Consider the following 21,519-nt stretch of genomic DNA (forward strand, 5'->3'; position numbering starts at 1 on the left):
GGCCTTTTCCAAAACAGTTTTAAGAAGCAAATGTAACAAGCACGGCAGTGTTCAGCCCTACTCTCAGTTCATCTGCCTTCACATCTTAACATGAGCAGTAGTGGTACCAGATGTCTATGTTAAGGGAACTGAATCCTGCCCTACAACCCCTGGAGGCCAGGGGAGGCTGTTCTTTGGGTTAAATGGGGACTATTTAAGGGTTATCTGGGGATGGAGACTTTGTGAGCAGTAATGGGCATTCTGGGATGCTCAGATTCCTACAGGCTTTTGGAAGTTGTGAGTATCTTTGGGAAAACAGTGAATATTTTAAGCAGTAAAAGGGATTCACGATGCCAAGCGGAGAGGGAAGCATCTGGGCCCCGAGGCAGACTGTGAGATCGCACTCAAAGCTGAATTAAATCTGGCACTGAGGCGGTGCAAAACTCACAGCATTTTGTTCCAAAAGTGATGGAAATAAGCACTGAAAAACTATCCCTTATTGACACTCTGATAAACACTTAAATCCATCCCCAGGCTCCAAGGCATATAAATGCAGTCCAGGTGGAATAGATCAAATTAGGTCAAAAACTCTAATTTTGTGCATCTCTCCAGCACGTTTAAGGCACTGATCAGTCAAAGCACAGATATGCCTGTCGGCACCAACAACAGTTGGGTAGGGCAGCATTTATTACACTCTCTACCGTGTGATTAATGAAGCCAGACTCGATCATGGCATTCAAATACATTCAAATCCGCCAGGTAACGAGATGCTGTATGCAAGGCTTGCTGCACTGTTGTCACTTTCTTTCATGTCATCATTAAAAACATGAACGAGTGTACTGAATATTGGAGCTTTGATCCTAACAGAAAAGCCTCCAAATTTATTTCAGCTGGCACTGGTGCCAAACATTTCACTCTGACAAAAATCTAGTGCTACTGGTTTGATATTGTTATTACTGGATAGGAATTATCAATATGAGTGCCAAAGAAAAAACATTAATTTATTTCTGAAGTGCTGCATCAAGTAGATACGGGTTGGTTTTTTTCATTCTGCTTTTTGCATCAAAAAAAATCCTAGAATCACAGAATCATTAAGACTGCAAAAGAACACTGAGGTCCCCAAGTCCAGCCCCAACCCGCCCCTCCATGCCCACTACCACATCCCTCAGTGCCACATCTCCATGGTTCTGAACACCTCCAGGGATGGTGACCCCACCACCTCCCTGGGCAGCCTGTGCTAATGCATCACCACTCTTTCTGAGTTGTTCATCTTGTCTTGACTTTCCAGTTTTGATCTCTGCATTGAGGTGGCTCTGAAGTGCCTACGGCCATGGCAGAAGCAGTGAATGGCCATGGCAAAACCTCCACGTCAAAGACAACCTGTCTCCAAACGTACCCAGAGATCCTTAGCAGCATGTGTCAAGGTCTGTGGTGAATTCATAATAGCAGCAAAAGCAGATGTTACGTATTTAACCTCATCGTGACATTCCTGAAACAGGTGACAAGGCCAGCAAAGTGAAAGGGAGTTTCAACATTTGTACTTACAATAGCAACTGCAGCTTTCATAGACCTCGAATTTCCAATCCCACTCAAACTCCACCATTACGTATTTGATAAGCAATTTCTTTTTATGTCTTTCTGTAATATATTTGGAGTTTCTCCTTCGGGGGAGCCAACATGAGATACTTTGTTCAAGTGTTTTGATCTCTGTGTTGGGTTTTGCGTCGATAAAACGTGATTGCAATAAGCTGACATGTGCAAAGCTCATAACTTCACAGTGGCCATAAAGCCAGAAGGGATCCATATGTCATTTCTCTGTGTCTATGCACTGCACAGACTTCAGGCGTGAGAGGATGAAAGCAGTATTTGCATCTCCTAGTCAGGTCAGTGGGACAAGAAGAAGAAAAATAGCAAGCAGCATCAAGCCACTGCTGTATTGTGCACTGCTGTCAGAAGGACACAGAGGGAGGATCACAGGCCCTACAGCCTCAGCCTGGATGCTCTAATCAAGGCAATCCATTTGTTTTTGAGCACAAGCTCGCTGTTGCTCCGGCACGCACCGTGCAATTAAATCTCACTTACTCAAGTGGGAATTTCACATGCCATAAGTTCCTGAAAACAACCTGACTTTTTCCCCCTAAGGGTGTCTTGCAGGAAAATAACGTTTGTACTTACCTCATTTATCTTCGTGAACCTCAAAAAAACGCCCTTGTCAGAACGAGCCAGCAGTGTCTAGAAACTGAATTGCTCATTTTGGCAGGACACGTCACACAGCTCATTGGGAAATGGAGAATGCTCCAAAAACACAACGTTTGCCATAAAGTTACAAATGCCCCGACTCAAGTAATGCTTTTCTATTCCTGCTTTGTCCTGAAGGTGTGTTACACTGCTGCACGGAGGGAAATGAGATTGTTGGAGGTCTACCAGACCCAAAAAATGCTTTGTGGAGATGACAGCTTAAACACAACGTTGGTAAAAGACTTGTGATGTTGAGACTTTGCAGGGGGCACATGTATGACAACTAAATGCCACAAAACCAGCCCAACAACACAACAAAAGGAAAAGTATCTCAGAGAAAAACAGCTTTTAGAGCATGAACAAAACATAACATAGCCATATTGAAGCATAGTCTAGGGAGAAAATAGCTTTATTGAAGGTAACTGTTAGCACAATAGAAAACAATACAGGGCACTGTAGAGCTTCTTCTCACATCCCATGCTTCCACAGCATTCTGGGACACAGGTGCTAAGAAAGAGCAGAGCATCAATTTTTGTTTGTGGCAGGAGAGAGAGGGGAATTTGGGAGCAGCAGTGATGGGAAGTATGAGGAATCAATCAGGGAACTGAATGCAATTCATCTCACTGTCACTTCTTGGTTGCTTGTGTTTCCACTTGGATGAGCACGGAGCAGCCTTGTTCACATCAGCAGGCAATGGCTGTTAAGGTAGAGCTGGTCCAGAAGCTCCCCAGAGAGTTCAGACTTTTATTTACCACGTGTTGACCACAGAAGTGCTAAAAGGCATTCCTGACCCTCAAACAGCTCTTCTTCAGTCCTTTCCAATTCCAGCTTTAGGCACCCAGATAAAGAAGAAGGGTTTGACCCAATTCTCTTTTGTCACTGCTTCCATCCTGAAGATCTCATATTGCCCATCAGATCCCAGCATCAATCCTTTGGGATTTGTGCCCAAATCTTGAAATGAACCTCTCCTTTAAAACCAAGTCCTACCCGTCTGGAGCTTGGATTTGGTTTCCCAGAGCAGAAAGACAAGTAACGGTTTTGTGTCATTCACAGAGGCAAGGGAAAAGTGAGCTGGATGGATTAGGTATCCGCAGGCTGTACCTAAGACTACACTGAATTGTCCAACATTCAACACAAAATGGGTGAGATTTTGCCCAGTAGGATTAAGAATTCACATTCCTCATCTTCTTAGACTGTTTCTTCCTAGAAATATTCTTGTCCATATGCATTCAAGCAAATGATGTGACGGTTATTAATAATTAGCTTTAAAAAAAGGGGTACATTGTGCCTTTTATATAAAGCTCCACATTATTACTTGATTATTCTTAGAAGACTATGAGGTTCTTTTGCTGCTGCCTCCCAACCACAACAGTAGGCTTCCAACATGGCAGAGCTCTGTATGAAGAGGAGATATTGCTGCTGTCTTTGTCTGACAGAGCTGAGCTTCCACGTGGGAGGGAGGACAGCTGGAAAAGGCTTACCAGTGTTTACAGTACAAAACTGATTAAAGAGAAGAGCTTGACCCAACTGGTCTTGTAAACATCCCAGCACTCTGAGTGCTCTGATAAGTTCAGGCATTTTGCATTGCAGCGCTCACTGCCAATGGCTAGCAGTGAAAAATGAACCATTACAGAAGTACCTGAATGTGGTATCCCACATTATATCTCACTACTTTTGCTTTAGAAACATGGAATCATTAAGGTTGGAGAAGACCACTAAGGTCATCAAAGCCACCAACCCCATCCAACCCTGCCATTAGCAATGTACTTCAGTGCCACATCTCCATGGTTCTTGAACACTTCCAGGGGCATCACCTCCCTGGGCAGCCTGTGCCAATGCATTACTACTCTTTCTAAATACAAATTGTTCCTCATATCCAAGCTGAACTTCCTCTGGTGCAACTTGGGGTTCTTGTCCTCTCAATAGATTATCTTAGTGGTCTTTCCCAGCCTTAATAATTCAATGACTCTATCTACATCAAGTGAGAATTATGCCCAATACCTTCTGAAATGCCAGATCTCCTGCAGTGCACGCAGTGACCCACGCATTGGCCTGCCTACAACCACCCAAGCAGACGGCAGCCAAGATGAGCCATTAACTCCCATGGTATGAAAGATTTGTTGTGAGCCCCTTTGAGCCTCATTTCATCTCTGTGTGCTCTGTATCTCAGCGGAGGCAACAGCTTTCTGTTGCCTGAACTGTCTGGAATCATTGCCATTTCTGCATTACTCAGGGTATAATCTTCTTGAGGTGCTGCACACATGTTACTGCAGTAGATGAAAGCGTAATAACACGAAATATTCAGACTTTGCAGGACATGAATTCAAAACAGGAAGTTTGGAACACAGAAGATAAACTCACTGGTTTTGGTGCTGCAACTTCCTTTGGGTTTTTACAACAAAATTGAACAGAATTTTCTGTAGAGATAGGTTGCAAAGAAGTACATTATTAAGAATCATGAACGTTCTATTAAGCATAACACTCGAAATTGCCAATTCCAGACCTTAAATTCACCCTGTCGATATCATCACCAGTTGCAACCTCAACACTTCAGGAAAGGTCATGAACTTTGATAATACCTTTATAACCAGACCGGCTTCAGAAATATTTCTGGGGAAAATTAAGTGCCTAAAGGCTAAACTGCATCCTCTTTTAGAGCTCCCATGCTAAGGTCATGTTTATAGGGCATAAATTACCTTTGTCTGTTATTAGCTCCTTGACCTTTAGGGCTTCAGTATAAAACCCTGTAGCTTTTGACTTAAACTCATAAAAACAAGCCAGGTAGTTAAATGGATTAAATGATACAACAGCAGCAGCAGCAGCACACAGATGTTGTACTCCTGCAAATGCTGTCCTCAGTAATTCTCAAACTATCTGTTCTATTCATTCTCCAAAACCTGCTTTGTATTTAATGCCAAAATGAGAGACTGAGCGATGGGCATCTTTGCCATCTGTTTCTCCTCCGACGTCCTCAGTACTTCAGGAGACCATTTAAAATAAGAATGATGGAAACCAAACATTTTTCAGAAGGGATTGGTATTTTGGTTCAAGACTCTTCCCAGCAAGGTGTGTCTAATAGTCCACCATGTGTTTGTTGGTGTGTAACAACATACAGCCTTACCTGCAAGTTTATAGAGTCAATAAAGCTGCTGGAACACACTGCAAAGAGCTTGGGGCCAAAGCTGTGCTCAATGTGCACCTCCTATATGCTCTTCTTTGAAGTCCCTGCATTTGATGTGGCTCTAAAATTGCCTTTGGTCTGATTCACTGAAATCACTCAAAGCTTTTTTTCCATTTGCTTCATCCTCTGTTTAAGCTAGAAACACATGCCCCAGAATCTCTCTCTTCTCTTCTCTTCTCTTCTCTTCTCTTCTCTTCTTCTCTTCTCTTCTCTCTCTTCTCTTCTCTTCTCTTCTCTTCTCTTCTCTCTCTTCTCTTCTCTTCTCTTCTCTTCTCTTCTCTTCTCTTCTCTTCTCTTTCCTCTTCTCTTCTCTCTCTTCTCTTCTCTTCTCTTCTCTTCTCTTCTCTTCTCTTCTCTTCTCTTCTCTTCTCTTCTCTTCTCTTCTCTTCTCTTCTCTTCTCTTCTCTTCTCTTCTCTTCTCTTCTCCTTCTCTTCTCTTCTCTTCTCTCTCTCTTCTCTTCCCTTCCCTTCCCTTCCCTTCCCTTCCCTTCCCTTCCCTTCCCTCCCTTCCCTTCCCTTCCCTTCCCTTCCCTTCCCTTCCCTTCCCTTCCCTTCCCTTCCCTTCCTTCCCTTCCCTTCCCTTCCCTTCCCTTCCCTTCCCTTCCCTTCCTCTTCCCTTCTCTTCTCCTCCCTCCTCTCCACCCCTCTCCTCTCCTCAAAGAGAAGCACAACCTAAGACCTTCGGTTTCAATGCAGAGAAAGCACTAGGTGCCAGACCTAAAAGCAGTGAATGTGTGTGGGGAACCAGTCTCCAGGGAAGAGTGTCTAACCAGGTATATCAAATAGCTTTAGACAGTTCAGCAGGGCTTTGCCCATCTGACTGTTTCTGCTCCATGGGTTACTGGAACTTATAACTGAACCCGGCCCTGTGGCAATAGCAGGTTGTGAGCTACCATTCAAAACCTGGAAGCTGCTAAAGCCAGATAAACCATCACGTTCCAGCAGACTTTATTACCTCCTCCAGTGGATGGGTCACTAGCTATTGCCAGCAAAAAAAAAGTGCAGGCACTTTAGGCTCTAAGACCTGAAATCTGTACTTTCGACAGAAGTCACTTCTAATGGTCCTTCAGGAGAGCAGAAGTGCGTTTGAGTGGTTGGCTCTGAATACAAGATTTAACTGCAAGAGTTCGGGATGGAACCTCAGCACAAAGAGCTTTATCTGGAGGTCACTGGAGTCAAAGTGACTCTGAATCACCACTGTTAGAAGTTGGGCAAAAGAGAGTACCAGAGCACTAAGGACTGCCGGCCCTTACTTTTGACAAGCTCCTGTCTTGCTGTTTCCATTAACATTATTTTCTCCTCTCCTTTCCCCATTCCCTTCCTGCTAGGCAATACGTTCACAAGTTAACACAGCGCAACAGACTGCAACGACGTAAGAGCAACTAACAAGAAGGTTTTATATCTAAGCTCCAGGGAAGGAGTAATGAAATAGTAGTATAGAGATCACTGCTGTGAAGCAGAGCAGCTTCAGCTATAAAAAGAACCCTTTATACAGATATATAAATGAAATACAGTCTGAAAGCCTGTCTACTCTGAGACAGGCATTAAGTACCCCATAAGCACCATGCTGATGGGAGAGCAACTGGATTGGAAGTGTGGGTCTGTCCCAACACCTATTGCTGTTTTTCAGACCAACTGCTTCTCTCTCTTACCCTTCCCTTAGCAGCTAGTCTGAAACTACCAGCACGGACTGCTCAGAACTACATTCACATGATCTTCTTCAGAGTCCGTGCTTTTTAAAACACGATCATCTATCCCTCAAGAACTACCTGAATTCCAGAAGGCAGCAGATTGCATTTGTCTGTAATAAAAAGACCATTAGCACGGGCCGAGCTGACAAGCAGTCAAATTGCCCTCTCGAAATGTCTTGTCTTCATTATTATTTATAGGTGCTTCATCATTTTGACACCCACAAATTCTATCAGCTGTGATTGCATATTTACGTTTGGATCATTAATGGCACTGTTGACTGGTGCTGGGCTGGGTGCCAATCTTGTGAAATGTCAGTAGAGTATCTCAAGAAGTATTTTCATTAGCTGCTATTTTCCTTGCTCTTAATCGCTTGGAAGTTTTTCTATGAAAAGGAATATCTACTCATAAGTTCTCATTATTGCCCCAAATATTGCTCAATACTAATTAAAAACATCTCAAAAACGCTTTAGGATATTTATGTACAAAGCTTTCTAATTTCCCCTTATCAAGTGTCCAACAAGACCTATATTCAATGAAGCCATGATGATAAACCTAATCATGTTGCTATCCTCTGAATCCTTCACTAAATCAAATCCCACATCATCTTCTCCATAATTGTGCCCAGGGCTCAAAATCCGATAAACCAACATGTAGTTAACTGGATTATCTGATGCTTAGACCTCTAAAATTAGTTCCTTGCTGAGTTTTCAAAAGCACCACGACACACCGCATCGAATCCAGATAAGATGAAATGCTGAAACGTTTCCAATTGTTTGGGCTTAATCCACTTTCAGAAATGCAATGTAGAGCTGTAACAGGGCAGCTGTGGCAGATTCAGCTGCGATGAAGCCAGTGAGGTTGAATAGGAGGTGCTCCCAGCCACATGGGCACCTTTACACAGACCTAACTTGGTTTAGCTCCCTATGTAATTATGTTGCCTGCTCATTGTCATAGTGACCAAAATACTGTAAGAATAAGATTATGACTTCAGTAACTGCATTTGGGATTAATCTTCCATCTATAAAAGCCTCTGCTTAGCTCTGCATTAATCCCCACAGCTGCTCACTTCACGCTATAATTGCAAACTCAAGCAAGCACCAATGTGTGAACTTGTAACCACGAAGGAGCTTCAAGAAATATCTGAAGCTTGCTGCCTGAGTTTATGGATGAGTTACCCTGCTTCTTTCACTGTGAGCAGTGTGTCTCACTGCTCTGGGGAGCTCTGCTCACAGCTTGAGCCTTACACTCTGTCTCTCATGAGAGCAGGAGCACTTCTCAGGCAATTAAATGTATCTGTGACCTTCTTTCTCTTTCTCTCTCCCCCCTCTCTGACTTTTAAAAACAAAGCAATACCAAAACAAAACAGGAAATTATCATAGATTGTCACATACCCAAGTATGCATGTTCAAAACATAAGGATTGTGTATCCGGGCAAGACATGCTCTTAAAGATCCAGATGAAAACAAAGAGCAGCCCAAATCCTACCACAAAGCTTAGGAAAAAAATCAGAGGAAAAAATCTGTGAAAGATATTTCTTTCATAAATTCCCTAATGCAAATTAAAGGCAATGGAGTTCTTAATGTGCCCTCTGAGTAATTAAAGAGCAAAGTGAGAACAAGGAGTAGATAATGTTTAAGAAGCTCTAAGGAAAGGCTGCTCCTGAGAGCAGACTGCATCCACATCACTGCTTGCAGAGCAAGGGTGTGCATCTCAGCTGTGTTCTAGTCGAGAAGCAAACGGCCCACACACATCCAACGAAAGGAGAAATCCTTAACCCATCCAAAGTAGCATTTCATTAGAATTCTCAGTCAAGGCACTTCATGGTAGAGAGAAAGTGCTTGAAACTTGATTTCTGGTATCTCTAAAATGTAGATAAAGAGACTTAGGCACTGCATAACAAAGCTTAGAGGGTTAGGCGAGCTTTGTACCATGCCTTGGAAACACCATGTTCTATATTCTATAGCTTATTTTGTATAGCCTTTGATCCTGTTGTTATTACCACTCTATCTAGCAGTCATATAAATAAATGTCAAGCTATTACATAATTGTATAGAGGAGAAAGAAAACACAGAAGCTTTTAGTACAAGGAACAGCTGTGGTAAGTATGTTCCATCACCTTGAGAGCAGTGAAATAGTAAGCCAAAGGAGAAGCCCCTTAAATATCGTAGATCATAGAATCATAGCATGGTTTGTGTTGGAAGGGACCCTTAAAATCGCCTGGTTCCAGCCCCCTCTATAAAATGTCCCTTCCCATCTTTCCTGTAGGCCCTTTCATTTACTGGAAGACTGCTAGAAGGTCTCCTTGGAGCCTGGGCTACAAGCTCATGTTGGCAGCTCATATTGAGTCTTTCATCAACCAACACTCCCAGGTCCTTCTCCTCAGGGTTGCCCTCAAACCATTCACTGCCCATCCTATATCTTTGCTTGGGGTTGCCCTGACCCACATGCAGGACTTTGCACTTGGTCTTTCTGAGATCCAAGAGGTTGGCATGGACTCACCTCTCAAGGCTGTCCAGGTCCCTCTGGAGAGTATCCCTTCCCTCTAGAGTGTCAGCTGCACCACTCATCTTGATGTCATCCACAAACTTGCTTAGGATGCACTTGATTCATGTCACCTACAAAGACATTAAATAACCTGGTTCCAGCACTGATCTCCGAGGAATGCCGTTCATCACCAGTCTCCAATTGGACATTGAGCTACAGACCATAACTCTCTGAGGGTGACCATCCACCCCATTCCTCATCCATCTATCAAATCCATTTTTTTCTCCAGTTTGGAGACTAGGACTTTCTGTGGGACAGCGTGAAACACTTCACACAAGCCCAGGTAGATGATGTCAGTTGCTCTTCCTTTATCTACTGATTCTGTAACTCCATCATAAAAGGCCGCCAAGTTTGTCAGGTGTGACTTGCCCTTGGTGAAGCCACGTTGCATGTAACCTGGCCCTAGCAAAGTTGGTAAAGAATAAGAGTTACACTTGGTGTGTGAGCAGAACTACGAGAACAATGAAATAGATTCTGAAGTGCAAGTAGCTAGAAAATATGTGTAATATGCTTTTCATAGAGGAAGGTCTTGAGAAGAATGATGAATTCACAAAGACTGGGATCAAGGCAGCATGTTATTTCTTTGCACTAGCCCTTGAGTGCATACACTGGGGATATTGATCTGGATTTTGATTTCTGGGCAAACTGCATGCTCTACAACCCTTCCAAAACCAACCTCCTGTCTTGAAAACTCTGCCTGTCTCAGAACCAGAAAGCCTTGGAGAACAGCAGATATTCCTGCAGTTCAAAAACTAAGCTTAAAAGATAGATAAAATCTTGTACTGAATGTTCAAAACCATCGTAGCAAAAACGAGACATCCAGCAGCTTCAGTCATCTATACCTCTTCAGGGTGAACAGACAGCTACTCTGATTCTTTAATCTTGAATTTGGAGGGAGACTTCCACAGTGGTTATATCATGACTGCATGTCTTCCAGTGTATGTTTTTCCACAACAACATCTATGATTAGTCACTGTTACAACAGGATAATACAACTTGAATAGCGCTACAAAGAACCATAAGAGTTTGGAATAGGGGAAAAACAACATAAGTAACCAATGATTGTATCCTAACAAATAAAATCCATATGAAATACCCACAGAGAAGAGAGGATAAGACAAGTGGAGATAATCGGAAGATCAAGTTAATGAATGGTGGCACAACGTTGGCACTAAAAAACACTGTCTAACACAAGTGGATAGGGCACCCATTGGTTTTTGTTCTTTTTTCTTCATCTGTTCATTCCCATCAGCAGGACTTTTTGTGTGTCAAAGTTTATTTCCACAGTGGGGAAAAAAAAAACCCTGCATCATCACCATGGACAGAGCTCCCTTCCTGCATCCATTCCATCCCAAACCACAGTTAGAGCCTGTTTCTCTGTGATCACATACCTATACTAACCCCCAGCATCCTCCCTGCAACACCCCTTCCATCCCAAACAGTGCCTGTTTGTTCTGCCAGCAGCGCTGCCGCACCATCCTACCTCCAACAGCAGCTGACGGCTCGTTTCTCTCCCTTCTGACAGGTAGCTAATATCAGAATAGCCATCAATTAAAAATAGCACATAGCTCATCAGTGACGCCATGTGGGGTTGGCAGCGGAGACGCTTCATGGCTGTCCTTTGATGCTGATGGTCATTGTCCATCCCCACAAACCTTGCTCTTCCAGACAGACTCCACAGTTCAAAACATTGTCCAGGCAGTTCCAATACTGTCATCATCAGCGCTGTTGCATCACGCACAGGATAGAAGCACCTCATCTCCCCGCTGCTGTCCATGGAGCAATGGTAGGTTCTATTCTGTGTTTCTTTCTTGGCTTCAGTCCTTCTGTTTGTTATGTTTGGCTCTGTTCCACGCACAGCTGAACAGCCAAATAGCCAAGGGCAGAGGGCTGCTATTTCACCTTTGATAGATGGGAACTGAAGTTACTCTTGGCAGCTAACTTGAAGCTCCTCTAAAGAAACTGGGGGCTCAGTCACAAAAAGGCCACGCTCTGCAGACACTGATGGCGGGTTTAGTTAGGGTTACGTGAGCTTGGCTTTAAATGGATGTGGGAAACATACTGTTTTCAGGCTTATTTTGCTGAAGTGTGTGTAGAAAAGTCATGGTGAGTTTTAATAGATGATGGTAAGAGCGGCTACAGGCTCCACAAACAAACAAAAACCCAACAGCAACAAAATGAACAAATCCCCCTCATTTGACCTCTTTAATATCAGCTCCATTTGGCACTGTCAGGAAATGAAGAACCCCACGGCACCATTGCTTTGTGTGGAATCTGAATACTTAGGAAGATGTGGGAATAATAGAGTCACAGAACCACCAAGATTGGACAAGACCTCCAAGATCATCCAGTCCAACTGCCCACCTACCACAAATATTTCCCACCATGTCCCACAGTACAACATCTAAACGTTTCTCCTGCTTTACCCTTGGTACAGCCAAGCTCTTGCTGGCTGCAAACACTGCGTTCACCTGTGCCACACCTTATTTATGGCTTAGCTGGTGAAAATGCATGCTGTTCTCCAACACCCAGTGGAGCCAATCAAGGTTCAGTAGCTGAAGTCACTACATTTCTCAGTCTTAAAACATTTCTCAGTCTTTTGTTATTTCTATGTCAAGTATGACAGAAGTTGCCAGCTTTATATAATGTAGACACCTGAGAACACCATTACATTCCCTCTTCCTAGTGGATCAGTATAGAAAACCATCCTTAAATCAGTTGTTAGACTTACTTTTCAAGGGAAGTCACGGCACATGTCTATTTTTCTGGATCTACAGAGTAAAAAAGGCTCACTTGCATTGCATGCACTGATCTGCTGGCATTTACCATCGTGTTTTCCCTTCATCTTGGTGCTGATCACCAAACATACTTTGGGTTTAGTCAGTGTGTGGTGTGGCAAGTAGCAGAAGAAAGTCTATGTTTGTTTACTCATTGCTGCAGAAGCTCAGCAGCTATTTCCAGCTTGAAACATCTGACTTGCTCCATTTTCCATTCTCAAATACCAGAATGGATATAATGGCATTATCTGGCAAGCTTTTGTTTCTCAAATCTGGTTATTTATTTCCCCCTTTCAGGTTTTCCCTACCTCATACATTCACCTTTGTGCAATAGGACCAGAAAGAAGAGCCCAGAAAGTACTTAGTGGATGCACCCGATCTGAACCAACTTGTATGAACATTAACGGGGCAGCAGCAGGATTTCACTTCTGAAGTTTGGCTGCCTGTGTGTACCAGTTAAAACACTGCACAGCCAGAAGGATGCACAAGTGATTAAGGAGGAACTGGCCCAGGACAGCATCAGTCATTCCCATCAAGATGTAGATGGAAATTCATTTTACCTCTCTTCATCTGTCTTCAACTATTTGACTGTTGACCAAGACTTGACTGCAAAAGAACGCTGAGGCACGATACTGATTGCCATGGCAAGTGACTTTATCTCCATGTGACACCTGTGAGGTCACAATTCTTTCTATCTGGTTCAGGGTACAAGTGAGACACTAAAGAGCTGTGGGCTCAATGACATTGTTTGGGGTCTGAAAACCAGGGCATGTAATGCATGAGGAAAGCACGAATGGGCTTGTGTGGCCTGAGGAAGGGCAGGCAGGATCATAATGCCTTTTCTTTCTGCCAAATAGAAGTCAACAGCAAAGAGAAGCCATAGAAAAAGAGGTGGTGATTAGAAGCAGCAGGGGGGTTAGTGGAGGCATGTTGCCCAGAACCAAGTACCAAGTGTTCAATCACATCTGCAAAGTTGGGTTTTCTTGTGTTTATATCGAATTTCCTACATTTTAGTTCATGCCCATTGCTTCCTGCACTGTCAGTGGGAACAATGAAGAAAAGTTAGGCTCTATTTTCTGTAGACCTTCACATCAGTTGCAAAGATACTGGGTTCTGCTTTATGAATGCACAGGTACATTAGAAAAGGCAGGCTCCATCTAAAAGAAGGCAAGTGCTTTTTATTGCTATGAGATACACAGAATGCAGAGTTGGGTAATTTTAATATGCTCATTCCTGGCAGCAGGGGCAATTAGTTTGCAATAAAGAAACACAATAACAGCGTTTCCCAAATTTAACTCCATTTTCATCCAGATTCTTAACTTTCCTTCCTACTTCCTGTATTAAAGTTCCAATTCCAACTGTACACACACTTCTGGTGATGAGCTCTGAGTGCACAGTATGATTGTTTAAAAAGAGAAATGGATGAGAAACATGTGCAAAATAAAAGGGTAATGCACAACAGACATTCAAGAGCCTACGTCAGACATAAACGTCACATTGTGAGGAAATACCTGGAAGTGTACATGGGCTCAAATTTGGGCACAGAATTAAGGTATGATTAAGTAAACAACTGGATATGGACTAAAGATGACCCAAAAATACTGCCGACCTCAGATGGGGCATGTAAATGTACTCAAATACCCACAAGAAGTGAATTTGTTCCTTTTACTAGGGAATGATGATTGCTCATTTTGGTTATCTCTATGTAATGTGTTTGCATCAGGTATCCCAGTGAGAGGTGGCCTTGGTGGGCTAATTGCTGTGCCATTGCTTCAAGAGCAGTCTGGTGCCAAAAGCTTGAATCTAAGGAGAGAAGCGTAAGGGAGAGAAAGGAACAGTTATTCTAGTTGTATATGGAAGACCAGAGAGGCAATATGATTAAAGTTCTTCTATATTTGTTGACAAGGCATACATCTTCAACTTGAGAGCAGAGTTCAAGTCCGAGTGCTGGTCTCTCTGCAGCACAGCCACAGACTATTTGTCCACAGTACTACCAATGTGGTAAAGCCTTTTAAAGTTTTTGTTCCCATCAGACAGAAAACTCCCCCTCTCGCCTCTTCACCGCAGCCCAGAGCCTTTCATCACATGAAGGTGTCCAAAAACCATGCTTCAGCCACAACATACGGGCTGCTCACCATCCCAGACACAACATTTTCACACCAGCCTGACTGCCGTGCCATCAGCAGCTCCATCTAAAAGCCTTCTGCAGAAAGCAATGGCTATCACCCACTGACTGACCAACCCGATGTTTAGAAGGGCTGCAGTAGCAAAGGAGCAGTTCATAACCGATTTGGTGCTAATCCCTCTGGTAGATGTGAGCTGCAATGGAAATAGTACCCATGGTTTTGTTTTCACTTTTAACAGAACTTGGTGTTGACCACATTTCACAGCCTCAAAATGTTTCTGAAATCTGAGTTGGAGCAGCCTGTTTCCACAGAACCACGGGACAAATCAGATTCTTTTCTCTCCTATTAGAATGCTTTAAGCAATCATTGTTAGGGCCTCCATAGAAGAACACCTAATTTTCCCTTTGATGCAAATCCAGTCATTCATTTTCTACATCTACCTTATCCACATCTACACAAAAGTAGTACACAAGCCCCACAGCAATAACAAGAGAAGCTTGCTTGACCAAATATCAACATCTCGCTTGACCTGATCCCAACATAAAGACAATTAAAGCTTCTTTTTCTTTCAAACTAATATCACGAGTAGTTTGTGTTTATTACATCTGCCTCTTCTCAAATCAGTGCACAAAATATATGAGACATACATTCTATGAACAGCAGTGGCTCACTTGTGGATGAAACCTTCTACTGCCAGCAGCTGAAAGGAGTCATTTCCCTCCTCGGTATCATTAAGTCTCCTACAGTAATGGTTCTTTAATTGAATGATGACATGTTTTGCTCTACAAGAGAGTCATGCCTTTGGTAACAGACAGGCATGCTCTGGGCTTTTCAAAACTTGTGGTATTTCTGTGGTGTTTGTTTTTTTTTTTTGAAGAGTCTTACCCTATTTTGAAGATGCAACTACCTCCCATAAAGAAGTACAGCAGGTAGAAGTCACTGAAGTCAGTGGAGTGAAACCAGTGACCAGATGATGAAATAAATGAAGAGCAGAAGTTGGCAATGCATTTTGCACTGATAGAAACAACATGTGATAGAAATCATTCCTCCAAGGGGTAACATTTCAAGTCAGGGAGACGATCAAAGGATGAAAGAGGAAATGTAAAACCAAAGAGGGAACGATCCAGATTGACCACATGTGGCACCAGACCCTTAACTAGGAGCATCATCTCTCCTTTTACTCAAAGGAGAAGTACTGGCACCTCCTGAGGGCTATCGTAGCCTTCTGTTGACCACACAGGCCTGCCTTAGGTTTCCACCTTAGATACCTGTGTCAACAACCAGCAAATCAAACCAAATAATTTCCCCATAGGTGTAAAAAGAAGCCACCATCGGGATGGCAGGAACCTCAGTACAGTGGATGGAAAATGGCCTGACCCATTAAACCTCACCCTTATCTAAAAGGCCTTTTCACCCCTCAAAAAGGAGTGCACACCAGTGTACATGAATGGGATCGGTGGTCAGACTTTACAGCAAAAGAAATTTGCTGCAAATGCGACGAAATCTGATTTTCCGAAACATTAAAAATGTTATTTCAATGATTCATATGTTCTGAGGAACAAGATTTGGTCTTTATGACTAAGCTGGCGGTAGTCAATCCTCACCAGGGGAGTAACTGACAAGATGAAAGGGTTTTACCCCAAGTCGTTGCTTTCAGTGGGATGCTTGAAAATGCAAGGAGATCCATTGAGACTTTTATTGAGAATTTTATTTCTGCACAGTTTTTTTACCTCTTTGGTCCCACTAAAAAGTAATGGGAAGGGCAAGTGAGCATAAGGCTTGGCTGGGCTACTTCATGCCAACCTGAGAACTGTTCCACCACTGAAACTTCATCTTACAATTCCCAGTCTGCTGTGCCATATCGCAGTTTAAGAGAGTGATAAACAAGTGCTGGTCTCAAGGAGAGAGAATTTCATCTAAGCTGGTGCATCTGAGGGTGTCTTACTCTTGCTCTAATGTATTTGTTCCGATTCACTTGCTTTCACCTCCTCCAGCTCCCATTGCGATCGGTGCGCTCAGCCATCAGCTCAATGGGGCGGGCTTTCACACCAAATCACAACACATCGAGAATGAGAACACAGCTCCTAAGGCAGTGGTGGTTTTCTGTGTCAGGCCCTCCTGGAGCTTCTCAACAGGGCAGAGATTGGAAATTCTCCTTCATCCCAGTCCCATTTGTTATTAAAAAGTGCCGGAGAGAGCAAGGCCGGTTCTGATAACTGAGTCAGAAGAGAAGAAAACATTGGCTGCTCTGAGCAATTTATTTTGCACCACCGGTATAATCCCTTCCAAATTCAATTACAGCTAATTAAAAATAATTCTCCCCTCTGAGCTGATCACTCACAGCTCCAAATTACAGCTGAATCCTGCCATAATAGTGACTGAGGATACTGCTTAAAGACAGACAGACGATGGATGGTGTGAAAGTGAGGCTAAAGGCACGCTAAGGCTATACCACGAGATATGTTATTAATAGCCCTGCAGCACACTGGTTTAGAGTGAAAGGTGTATGGATTGCAGTCCTGAGCATCCCCATCCCTCTCCTGCTTTAGCCGATCCTCTTTTCTGACCTTGGATTGCTTGACAGAAGCTTGAGACAGTGCTGCTGCATTTCAAATGCAGCTTCCCTTGGAACTTCGATTGGAATTGGTGCTCTGGCTCCCATCCACTCATTTTCTGGTCCAGCACCAGCAAGCATGTGAATGTGTTATTATTAGCAGGCAGTTAGTCCAAGGTCAAGTTCTAGTGACCAGTTCCAGCCTTTGGTCTGGATAAAAATGCTTCCTCTGACATTTGGGATGAATGTAAAGCATGTCAGTAAAGCAACTTCTCTCTTTCTCGAACAGCATCCAGTAGGACTGGATCTCATCAGTTGTCAAGAGTTGGACATTGGTACTCTTCCATCACTCACTGTAAAACAAGGGCTCACAAAGCAGCTACAAGACATAAAGCACCTCCTTCATTATGGCAATAAGTGCTCAGCTCCCTGGGCTCTCCATTAGCAATTCCTTTATCACGTTAGCTGGCTAATAAGCCAACTGCTTACACGGCGCTTACCGAGATCAACCACGGGATTTGCAGGAGCAGAACTAAGTTGCTGTTTGCTTTCAAGCTGCCAAGGTCAACACAAGCCAGAACACCCCTCAGAGCAAAGATCTCACACAAGAAAGACATGGTTCAGGAGGAAGAACAACTTCCTGGTGTTATCACCCTCAACCAAAGGAAGACTAGCCGACAATTGACCCTATCACAATACTGGAACAAAGGATGCTTCCTCACACAGGCTTCAGAGCAGGGGCTGAGGATCATTTCCAGAGTGCAACACACTTTCTGTGCTCACCAGGACTCGGAAATACCTGTCCAAAATCTGATTTGCCTAAGAGGATTCAATGCTCACTGATACATTGGCTCCTATGGAAAGCAGGATATCTAACAGACCTCCCACGCAAAAAAATGATGCTTCACAGAGGAAGAAATTTCCTCTGGCTGTCGCAGAGAACAGCTAAGCCATGTTGCACATGATGCAATTATCCACGTTTTTATTACCTTTTGTGTTTTAATTACTATTACAGTACGCTTGGCTTACAGTTATTTAACAGCTTACAATCACAGTCTATGACTGCATTATTTCATTCATTAGATTATAAAAACATCTGAAAAACAAACCAAAAACCCTGCTGTAACACAGATGCTGGTTTCTGTCCAGCTCCAGACTACACAGCTGACAACACGGACGAATTTGTTTGCTCCATTTAAATGAATTGCCCATCAATTTGGCTGCACTGCGTCTTCTTGGCACGTTTCTACAGCAGCTGAGAAGCTGCAAGTATCAGTCTCTGGTTAGATATTGCTCTCCCAAAAGCAACAGAGCTGATCTCCTGCTCCAGCACCAGGGATGGTAACCAATGTGGTCCATGTCCATTCTATCCATTGATTTCACAAACACCTGTAGGAACAATGAGGAGTTCTGAGATGTCTGACATTGGGTTCCAAGTCATCAGATCCCAGTAGGGAGGACTAGCAGATGGGAAAGCCCTTCCAAAAAGACCAACAATGACCTTTCCCAAATTATATACAAATTGCTGTCGTACAAATTGCTGCTTCTGCACTGAAAGGAGGCATAATCTTTTTGAAACACTTGACAATGGCACGTATGTTCAGATCAGCTCTTCTGGAATCAAGCTCATTCGTCCATCCTCCAATTACTGCTGGTTTATTATGATGACGGAAAAAAAATAGCAATGAAAAGAAATTCAGTTGATGCTACTGCAGCGCAAAAAGCATCACAAAGTGAGCCCCGGCCAGAAATGTTGTGCTGAATGAGCACAGTAGAAGAGGGCACTGACAGCATCTTCAATGCAAAGTAGATACATTCTTAATGTAGAGCTCCAGCATTCTTAACCTCCAGTTCCAGTTATTTAACCAGTGACGTTAGATAATGCAGAGAAGAGATAGGACCAGAATTTTGTAACATATTGAGGCTCTTCACTCGCCATCCCTCTCTGAAAGGAGGCTGTGGTAAGGAAGGGATCAGCATCTGCTCCCAGGTAGCAGCAGTAGGACGAGAAGTGATGGCCTTAAGTTGTGCCAGGGGAGATTCAGGTTGGATATTAGGAACAATTACTTCTCAGAAAGAGCAGTAATGCATTGGCACAGCTGCCCAGGGAGGTGGTGGGATTACCATCGCTGGAGGTGTTCCAGAACCACAGAGATGTGACACCTGGAGACATGGTCAGTGTGCATACTGGGATGGGTTGGGGTTGGACTTGGGGATCTTAGAGATCTTTTCCAACCTTCTTGATTCTATGATTCTCTGTAGACCTGAATAGAAAAAGGAGTGAAGGTCAGCAGGAGAGTGCCTGAAGAGCAGCAGAAAGGAAAGCCAGCCAATACAGCAAGCAGAACAGTTTCATGAGTGGCCCAACATCAGTGCCTCTGTATAAACAAATATAGATGAGGAAAAAAAGGGGTGAGCTGGAATTATTATCGCAGTCTCAGAGGTATTAGAGCAAATGTCAGTACTCACAGGTTAGCAAGTGGTGAATAGATGATGGCAGTGGCTGCTGGAAACCATTACTGAGAAATCTGCCATGCACTTTTTGGAGCACAACATGCTGGGATGCCCCTCTTAAGTGCCTGAACGCTGATGTGAGCAGCATGAGAAATAAGGTGAATGAGAGATGCGCTCATGCCTATGGATCTATGGTCTTATTGGGCATCACAGAGACACCACGACTGGAGTGCTGCAATGGAACGATGCTGACTCCTCGAGAAGGAGGAGCAGGGAGACAAGGAGGGGTTGTCAACATCCATGTCTGCGTATTTGAAAAGAGAAAAGTATCTGCAGTTGCTGCTCTGTTCACTCTCAGCAAGCGATTGATGATGGGCTTATGATAATGGTAGCTCATTTTAAGAGTTCTTACGGAGACACGAATCACTATTAATTAAATGATGATATGAAAAAAATCACTCGTTGAGAGATGAGTTTGTTAATAAAACAATGATGAATTAGGGGGCGGATTTAATTAGAGAGGAAGTGCTTTACCCTTCAATCTGTTCTGTTTATTTTCATATGGAAGGGTTACACCTTTTGGTAAGCTATTCTTTTTTCTTCCGGTAACCACACATTTACCAGCATTTATCCATACCTCTGCTAAAACTATCCAAGGAAACAGAATCATCAGTTTGTGATTTCGTATCGCCATTTGGACATTGCGGGATGATCCAAAGGAGTTAAGGTAAGGCTGATGAAAAGGGGACAGACTCTTTAGCAGGGTCTATTGTGATAGGATAATGGAAAATGGTTTCAAGCTTAAAGAGGGGATATTTAGGTTACATAAAGAAGTCTTCTACCGTGAGGGTAGACTTCCAAGGTCAGACTGGACCAGGCTCTGAGCTTGATGGAACTGTGGATTTCCCTGTTCATTGCAGAGGAGTTGGACTAGATGGCCTTTAAAGGTGCCTTCCAACTCTAAGGATCCTATGATTCAGTGATGATAATGGACTATGCCGCAGCCAACCAGATGCCTTTAAGATGTAAATCGAAGGGCACGTGATGCATGGTTGAGTGTGCAGAACTTTCTGGTGCAGCACCAGAGGACAGGAGGAGCCAAATCTAGCTTATGCTTGTCTCTACTGCCCACAGAAATCCTGGAATGAACCAATCCCAAGCCTCTCTCCAGAAATAACTATTTTTTCACTCCTATAAGGGGCCTGGGAATTAACTAACATGGAAAATCACAGACCCAAGAAAGGAAGGAGCCAAGTTAGCTGACACTGTAGACTTGCCCTATATTCCAACAGCAGAATCTGCAGAAATCTGTTTTCCCAAAGAGTAAATGAGCCTGTCATGGCCTGACAGTTATTACTAGAATGATCTTTGGTTTCTAAATGATGAAAAACACCCACTTGCTTCGAGTCAGTCCCCCCAGGAGAACCGGGCATCTCGGATCTGTCTCTTTGTCAGGCACATTTTTCATCACAAATGCAATATTGTTCCGTTCATTCTGTTCTGAGACCGATACCCCGAAAATATTCATGAGAAAGTATGCGGTCGAATTAATGTGGGTAAATAAACCTTCACGTGTTTGGGAAGGCTTGTTTTTGTGCTGGGTTTCTATTGCCATAGCAATCTGCAGGGGGATGGTTGGGACTGAATTAAAAAGAATGGTTCGGTGGGGGAACTGCAACAAGCAGCAGCATTAATGCTTCTGCAACCAGCTCACATTCTTCTTCTAACCTTCCGTGCGTTGCACGGTTTGTTTCATTGTGTGGTCTGACCAAAATTTTCTAAATAAGTCAAAATGAGACCCAAGAAGTGATGCCACTGAATTTCACATCTCTTAAGCATCACTGATGCTGCATATCTGGTGTCCTCAGCCTGGCTGCTGGGTCCCAACTAGTTGTTTAGACTTAGAATGGCCTGCATTGAAAATGACTTCAAAGATCATCTTGTTTCAACAACGTCTCTGCTGGTAGATGGAGA

Source organism: Excalfactoria chinensis, chromosome 2, assembly GCF_039878825.1.
Source record: "Excalfactoria chinensis isolate bCotChi1 chromosome 2, bCotChi1.hap2, whole genome shotgun sequence".
Lineage (NCBI taxonomy): Eukaryota > Metazoa > Chordata > Aves > Galliformes > Phasianidae > Excalfactoria > Excalfactoria chinensis.